Raw genomic sequence first — 9,025 nt, 5'->3', positions numbered from 1 at the left:
TGAGCTTTAAGCCAACTTTTTCACTCTTCTCTTTCACTTTCATCAAGAGGCTCTTTAGTTCTTCTTCACTTTCTGCCATAAGGGTGGTGTCATCTGCATATCTGAGGTTATTGATATTGCCAGAGAAGCCTACAATTTCAACATCAACTTCAACAGCCTTGATTATAAGGTCACAGGGAGAAAATACAGAAAAGTGAAGAGAGCATAGGTATTCTACCACCATCTCTGGCTAAGGCTTTATGAGGCCTTGAGCAAATCCCTTCACCTCACTGCCCCCCGATTCCTCTCCCACAAATATCCATCTTACAGGGCTCTTGGAGGACTTATAACTCATCAATACAATGAACCTAGCAGGGTTATGGTTAGAGCAGTGATTTTTAAATTGACACTTTATTTTTCAAATATTAAATTTAAAAAGGCAAATAATTCAGTGCTACCCATGCCCATTCATCCAGATTTAATTTATTAGTAGCAAGGAAGGTCCAATTGGAGAAGGCAACGGCACCCACTCCAGTGTTCTTGCCTGGAAAATCCCATGGACAGAGGAGCCTGGTAGGCTGCAGTCCATGGGGTCGCTAAGAGTCGGACATGACTGAATGACTTCACTTTCACTTTTCACTTTCATGCATTGGAGAAGGCAATGGCAACCCACTCCAGTGTTCTTGCCTGGAGAATCCCAGGGATGGGGAGCCTGTGTGGGCTGCCATGACTGAAGCGAAGTAGCAGCAGCAGCAGCAGAAAGGTCCAAAGAGACTAATGGAGAGCAGAGAAGGTTCAGAGAACAAAATTTGTCCCCTGGGGGCCACTCGGGAAGAGAACCCTACAGAGATCAGTGGAGCAGGAAGATACAATAGGGAAAGTATTGAAGATGCTCAAAGGGAATTTTCCAATGGATCAAAGAGTTTCTTTTACAGTTCTGCTCTGCACTAGCCCTGAGTCCGGATAAGGATATTTAATCAGAGAGCAGTTAATTGTTATTAATATCAAGTCATGATTTTTACTTTGCAGGTGTCACATTTTCATTTCTGTGTCTTTCTTAGAGAAATTTTCCTCAGCGTTTTCTCAGATTGGCATGGTTCTTTTTTTTTTTTCCACAATGATGTTGGGGGTTCCAGTGATAGGAGAACTGACCCGGGGCTTGTCATAAGAGCAGCCCTGGTTCCTATGTTGCTGTTGGACAGATTGATAAACAGCTCTGGTATCGGATTGAAGATGTTTTGTGCCACAGATTATGAACTGGGGGCCAAGCTTGTGAAAGTCTCTGCAAAGAGTATTCTTTTTACGTTTTTATTGCCTACAAAATGCCAGGAGAGTTTCCAAGTAAGAGCAATCACTGTTAAAGAAAATAGGACATAAAATAAACTGTTATTACCTGCAAAACAGCTGTATTTCCTTTTCTTTCCAGAGAAGCGCATAAACCCTCTGTATACTCTGACATGAAGAAATGTAATAGAACTTTTATTTCTGTAAACACTAGATATTCATCCTTGATAGGTAACATCGGGGGGGGGGGTTGTACTTAAAGTTATATCAGCTGTTTCAGAATCACAAAATTAAAGAAGGGATCTCACAAATGGATCTGGCCATTCTTGGCCCAAGATGGGATGTTGTTAAGGTTCTGAGCAAGTGTTTGCAGCAGGATAGACTGGTGTTCAGTTCCAGCTCTGCCTCTTGGTACCTAGGGAACCTGGAAAAATTTATTTCTGCTCTGCAAGTTTCACTTTCCTCATTGTCAAAGTGGGGACAATAATAGCACCTACTTTATAGGCGCTATTAAATGAAATAATATTAAATGAAGTAACATATGTAAAGTGTTAAATATAGCACTTGACCCACTGGGAGCACATCAAACAATTGGTAGCTATTATGCCAAAACTGTTCTTAGCAGCTAGTTATCTGTTATTTTATAATATATAAAGGGGACCTAATGGATAATTTGAAGAAATAAGAATATTTTCAATTGCTTACTTTCTTTTCCATTCATTTAAATCCATTGCTTTTCCTGATTGTTTTCTTTGAATAAAATGAATGACTTCTCAGCACCTGTCTTATAAACACACTCTTCACAAATCTAGAATCACCATTTTACAGCTGTGAAAGCCTTCATATATAATTTAATGCAACTCCCTTGTTTTCTAGATGATGGAACAAAGTGTTAAAAAGATGACAGGATTTGCACAAATTCACAGGTATCATCTTCAACAAGACCCCAGCTATTACGGGCTCTCCCAAAGCTCCTTCAAGTAAAAGTCAGAATTCAAAGCTAATTTTCACACTCTCCAGTCCTTGATCCCTGACATGAGTTCTCCCAACCACCTTTTATTGTCATTCTATCCTTTTTATGATACTTTTTCTAAGCATATTCCTGGTTCTCTGACCTTTTTTTTTTTTTTTAGCTATTTAAAGACTGCAAGCTGAATGCATCACCCTATTGGTGTCTAATTACAGACAAGGGTTCCCAAAGGATTCTTCCCCGACCCCTGGTTTTTGGTCCTGCCCCTGGAAGAATCTTCTCTGAGCATACCTGGTAAAGGTCATGCTTTCTTTCGACTTCTCACAGGTCCAGATACATGTGCATATTTGCTCCTCTTTCCTGGACTCGAGTCCCTGGACAGAGGAATTCTAGTTCCCTGCATCGATCACCCAACAGATCTCTGTGCAAGAAGCACAGAACAATTTCTTCTTTCTTTGCTCGTGCCAATGCAACTCACGGATCTAGATCAAGGCACAACAGTGGCTGCCTCTGGCTTTCGGAAAATAAAGCAAAAGGCAGAACTTGAGTTTAGTTTCTTCCTCATGTCTAACCCCTAATTTGTTTTAAATGAATGTATCAGACTGCCTGTTGTTTTTCTTATTTTTCACTGTCAATTTTTCTCAGTAGATGTGTCTTCACATCCCATGGATACATATTCAAGTACATGATTTGGTATAAAGATTCCACTGACGTTGTTATTTAAGTTCCAGACCCCTTTTCTTATAACTAAACTTTAATTCTATCTTCTTTTGATGGAGCCAAAGAGGCATGGATTTGGTATGAAATTTTTCATACATCAGTTACACATCCTTGAAAACAAGGATGCTAAATTTTGAGAACTGCTTTCTGCATAATGATTAAAACTAGTCTGAAGCAGTAATTTACTCCCCCTCCAATACCATTGGGTGGGTTTGCAGGGTGTGTATGGAAGGTTAGATGATGACAGAATTATTTTTAAGAAAAGATATTTCTACTTTCTAACCTGGGTTAAATAAACATAAACCTTAAGCTGGAGGGGGGAGGTGGCAGGCAAAGGGATGAGCACAAATTCCCCATCCATAAAAAACATCTGGCACAAGGAAAACAGTAGCAAGTCCAGATGGTACCCGGCTCTGACACAAGCCAGGGGATGCTCTACGGACAGAGACACCATAGAGATTGTGTGTGTGAGGAAGCACAAAATACAGTCTTACAGAATTAAAACCGGAAACCTTCACGGGTGGTAGCAGGAGAGAATGAGAGCTTAGTCAATATTCTAACAATGACGACTTTGTAAAACCTTTTCTTAATACTTTATGTCTACACCTCTGCTTTACACTGTACTATAAGGTACATGGCAGTTTTACACTGGGCAATCACACTGGGAGGGGGCAAATGCTGCCCAGTATTGAAAAAACCAATTGGAAAGTGAACATGCATGGCACCCAGTTGGTGTGGATGCTGTCTAATATGGTCTCAGGTCAGCAATTGGCCTCTTGTTGTTATCATTCCGCATGCATTTGGTGCACAGCTTTGTTAAGATCAGCTGAACCGGCTATAGAAAACAAACATGTTTATCAAAGGGGAAATGGTAGAGGGGATAAATTAGGAAGTTGGGATGAACAGATATACTACTGTTTATAAAATAGATAACCAACGAGGACCTATTAACATAGCAGAGGGAACTATATGCACTATTTTGTAATAACCTATAAGGGAAAAGAATTCTAAAAAGAGCACTGTACTGTCCAACTGAAACTAACAACACATTATAAATCAACTATACTTCAGCAGAATAAAACAAAATTTAAGAAAAGAGGTCTCTGAAGCAATTGATTCCTACTTGCTTCACTCTCTCCTCAGAAAAGCTAAAGGTTATTTTCTCAGTTCAAATATTTCTCATTCCGGGAGGCATCTTCAAGTGAGAGTCTGGTTAAGGGCTCTCATTCCACCCTCCTTAGCAGCCAGGACTTTCTGTAAGAACTCACCGCAGTAGTGGTCATTGGCTCAAAGCAGGTTCCTCCTCTAAGCCTGAATTACACAAATGCTGGGAATACAACCATTTTTCCCATTTAGCCAGTTCATGACTGACTCCACATCTTCACGTCTTGTGTCTGTGTAACAGTCCCTGTTCTAAGCACCCACACAGTGATGAACAAAACAGACAAAACCCCTGTTTCATGGAGTTCATTTCTATGAGGGGAGACAAGCAACATGCATGAAATAAATTAGCAAGACTCTCAAAAGAAAAATGTTTGATGGTGCTGACAGCTCTGGAGGAAAATCCAGGAGGCAAAGAGAGAAGGGGAGAGTGAGATAGGAGAGGGCTTTTTCAGTTTTAAATAAAGTGACTGGAAAAGCCTCACTGAGAACTTGAGATCTAAAGAAGGTGAGGGAGCAAAAGCAGGCATCAGAAAGGTGTTTACATGTTGAGTGAACTAGTAAATGAAATGACAAGGTAAAGAGGAGTGCGGTCACTGGTCTAGGGTTTCCTCATCTGTGTGGGTCCAGGCTCAGGAGCACTCTGCTAGGTTAAAAAAGATCCATGTAAAAATCCAAGGAAGCAGCTCTGGGGTGGAGTTATTTTCTTTCTAGTTTGAATTACATAACAGAAAAGGAAAACTAGCTGATGGGTTGCAGAAATCAAGGAAAGTAAGGGTGAAGATTAGCTGATGGTTGACTTTCCGGAGAAGAGTAGGTGAGGACCAGCATGAGCACAAGTGGGAAAGAAGAAAGGAACCTGGTGCCTTGGTGTCACGGGAGACCCAGGGGAGAAACTGACTTCTGGACCATTTGGAGAGGAGGCTGGCTTGAAAGGCAGGCCAGAGAGAGAGTCCTTGGTGCTGAAGAAAGAAATTTTGTGTCTGATGTCACAGACAGTTGTAACCAGTGGGCTTTATGAAGCTTAATCGAGACCCGAGATTGATGGCCAAGGAGAGGCGAAACGGAAGTTTATTTAGTGCAAGAGTGGAATGGTGCAGGTGCGGCGCCAATAAGGGAGAGATGGGATTCAGGGAAAAAAAGCACATCACTAACTGCAGGACCTTGGGAAAGGCTCACAGCCTCTCAGCCCGCTTTCATCTGGAACAGAAACAAACTGGGCCAGATAATTCCTGTAGCAGCTTCCAGCTCTAATCAGTTCTGACTTTGTTTATATTATAAAAGGATAGTAAAGAAAGATAAAGAAAGACATCTCCCTTCTGGATTGAATATCACCTCTTCCCACGGTTCTACTGTTGTTTCTGAAATGCAAGTCTGTGTACCCAATGCACAGCGAGGCCAAATGATACCAAAATGTCAGAGTTTGCAGCAGAGAAAAGTTTATTGAGGGCCCTGCAATGCTATGAGTGGGTCATGCTTTAAAAATCCCAAACTCCCTGAAAGCTCCCAGCAGAGCCCTTTTCTAAGAAAGGTGATGGAGGGGCATGGTGAGTTTGTGCCAACGTCTCGGTTGTCAGACCCTTTGTTCTTGAGGTAGAGTTGTGGTCAGATAACCATATTCCTGTAAATCTCCACCAAATGAACTTTATTCTCTGTTCTGACAAGAAAGGGCAGGTCCTGCAGCACAACCTTCAACCTCTGAGATCCAGGACTGGCTGAGAGAAGGCAGAGCTCAGCAGGCGGCTCCCTCAGGGCCAGGTCCCCAGACCCGATCCAGCCATCATCACTGAGGGAGCCAGGCGCCCAGGACCCAAAGGTCAGTTGGGTCAGGAGCTCAGGCTCCTTAGGTCAGCCACATGGTGGGGACAGGTCTCATAGACTATGTCCCAGGCAGACGGCCACTGCCATTAGGTTGCAGAGGCAGGGATTAGGGAGAGGCTTACTGCCACCTCAAGGCCTGAGCCTGGTCAGTGGGCAGCCGTGGCCAGGCCTCCAGAGCCTTGCAGGACACAGATCCTGCCTGTCCCCTGAGCCACACACCCCACCCCAGTTCACCTGCTGGCCCTAGGACAGAGGGCCCCAGGGAGAAGGCCAGGGTCCACCTCTTACTTCACTTTCTGCCGGAGGACCACCACCCAGCCAACTGTTGGCTCAACGTGCCCACTAACTGCTGCTCAGTGACAATTGGTCACTTGAGGGAGGGGCTTACCATGGCCTCAACCAATGGCTGAGCAAGGCCACTAACGGTCACTCATTGACAGTTGTATGCTTGTGGGGGAGGGGCCCATTGTAGTGCAACCGTTAGTGGTCTCCTGGTAACCGTTGCCTGGTAACGGAAGCCAGTGGTAGAGCACACCAATGGCCATGTGCTAAGGGATATGCAGGCTGCACCTTATCACACTGTTAACTGTTGTGGATGTACCTAGAGCCCCATGCCAAAACATTCAGTTGGAAATTTCACTTAGAAAGTCTGGTTCATTAAAAATCTAAAAAATAGAGTCACCATATGATCCAGCAACCCCACATCTGGGCAAATATCTGGAAAAGATGAAAATTATGACCCCAAAAGATACATGCACCACAATGTTCATAGCAGCACTATTTTTAATAGTCAAGACATTGACTATCGACAGAGGAATGGATAAAGAAGATGTGGTACATATATACAAAGGAAAATTATTCAGCCAAAAAAAAGAAAAGAATGGAATAAGCCCATTTTAGCAACATGGATGAACCTAGAGAATGTCATACTGAGTGAAGTTAAGTCAGAAAGATAAGTATAATACTACTTATATGTGGAATCTAAAAAAATGATACAAACTTATTATAAAGCAGAAATTAACTCAGATGCAGAAAACAAACCAAAGGGGGAAGGAGGGGGATAAGTGGGAAATTTGGGATTAATATATATACACTGCTATATATTTAAATAGATAAAAAACAAGGACTTACTGTATAGCACAGGGAACTGTATTCAGTATCTTTTAATAACCCATAATGCAAAAGTATCTGAAAAAAGATGTGTGTGTGTGTGTATATATCAGATTCAGATATCTGAATCTGTTTGCTGTACACCTGAAATTTGTGAATCAATCATATGTTGATTAAAAAAAAAAAAGATCTCTAGGATTCCTCTAGTGTTAGCTGCTCATGTGTCCAACTCTTGTGACTCCCATGAGTTCAGTGCCAGGCTCCTCTGACCACGGGATTTCCTAGGCAAGAGTACTGGAGTGGGTTACCATTTCCTTTTCCAGGGGATCTTCCCAACCAAGGAAATGAACCTGGGTCTCCTGCATTGCAGGCAGATTCTTTTCCATCTGAGCCACCAGGGAAGCCTGAACCTTATAAAAGTCATATTCAAATCACTTTGAAAAACACAAAAATCATGTGTGTGAAATACTGCAGACTTTTGGAAATAATTTATTTTATTCTATGAGCATTAAGAGGAAGTAATCAAAAAAGATATACAGAAAGAGAGAGGACTACACCACAGGCATATATTTAAGTCCAACCCTTAACCACATATGAAACCACAAAATGAGGCAGATGCTAATTGGGAGATCTGGTCTTGAGCTTGTTTCTCTTTCCAGCCGCTGGGCTCAAGCAGAGTCAGTTTTCACCAGAAACTCTCATCTGAACTTCCCGCTGGGAGACCTCTGCATGTAGGCGCCCTAGGAGGGAGTGAAACTGGACTGAGCACAAAGGACAAAAAGCGGGTGAATTTCTGAAGACAGGGATTGTGAGAAACTACTTCTCTCTTGTTCTTTGGGATGCACCGCTATGGTCTCTAGAAACTGCAGAAACTATGATTTGGAAGGAGGAGCTAAGATGGTGGAGGAATAGGATGGGAAGAACACTTCCCCCCCCAACAAATTCATCAAAAGAACATTTAAACGCCGAGTAAATTCCACCAAACAACTTCTGAATGCTGGCATAGGACATCAGGCACCCAGAAAAGCAACCCATTGTCTTCGAAAGGAGAGAGAAGAAATCCAGCTCCACCCACCAGAACACCGACACAAGCTTCCCTAACCAAGAAACCTTGACAAGCCACCTGTACAAACCCATACACAATGAGGAAATGCCACAATGAAGAGAACTCCACAAACTCCCAGAATACAGAAAGGACACCCCAAACTCAGCAATTTAAACAAGATGAAGAGACAGAGGAATACCCAGCAGGTAAAGGAACAGGATAAATGCCCACCAAACTAAACAAAAGAGGAAGAGATAGGGAATCTACCTGATAAAGAATTCCCAATAATGATAGTGAAATTGATCCAAAATCTTGAAATCAAAATGGAATCACAGATAAATAGCCTGGAGACAAGGATTGAGAAGATGCAAGAAAGGTTTAACAAGGACCTAGAAGAAATAAAAAAGAGTCAATATGTAATGAATAATGCAATAAATGAGATCAAAAACACTCTGGAGGCAACAAATAGTAGAATAACAGAGGCAGAAGATAGGAGTAGTGAATTAGAAGATAGAATGGTAGAAATAAATGAATCAGAGAGGAAAAAAGAAAAACAAATTAAAAGAAATGAGGACAATCTCAGAGACCTCCAGGACAATATTAAACGCTACAACATTTGAATCATAGGGGTCCCAGAAGAAGACAAAAAGAAAGACCATGAGAAAATACTTGAGGAGATAATAGTTGAAAACTTCCCTAAAATGGGGAAGGAAATAATCATTCAAGTCCAGGAAACCCAGAGAGTCCCAAACAGGATAAACCCAAGGCAAAACACCCCAAGACACATATTAATCAAATTAACAAAGATCAAGCACAAAGAACAAATATTAAAAGCAGCAAGGGAAAAACAACAAATAACACGCAAGGGAATTCCCATAAGGATAACAGCTGATCTTTCAATAGAAACTCTTCAAGCCAGGAGGGAATGGCAAGAC

The sequence above is a fragment of the Bison bison genome, unplaced genomic scaffold, assembly GCF_000754665.1.
Source record: "Bison bison bison isolate TAMUID 2011002044 unplaced genomic scaffold, Bison_UMD1.0 scf7180017864325, whole genome shotgun sequence".
NCBI lineage: Eukaryota > Metazoa > Chordata > Mammalia > Artiodactyla > Bovidae > Bison > Bison bison.
This window is presented reverse-complemented; position numbering follows the sequence as displayed.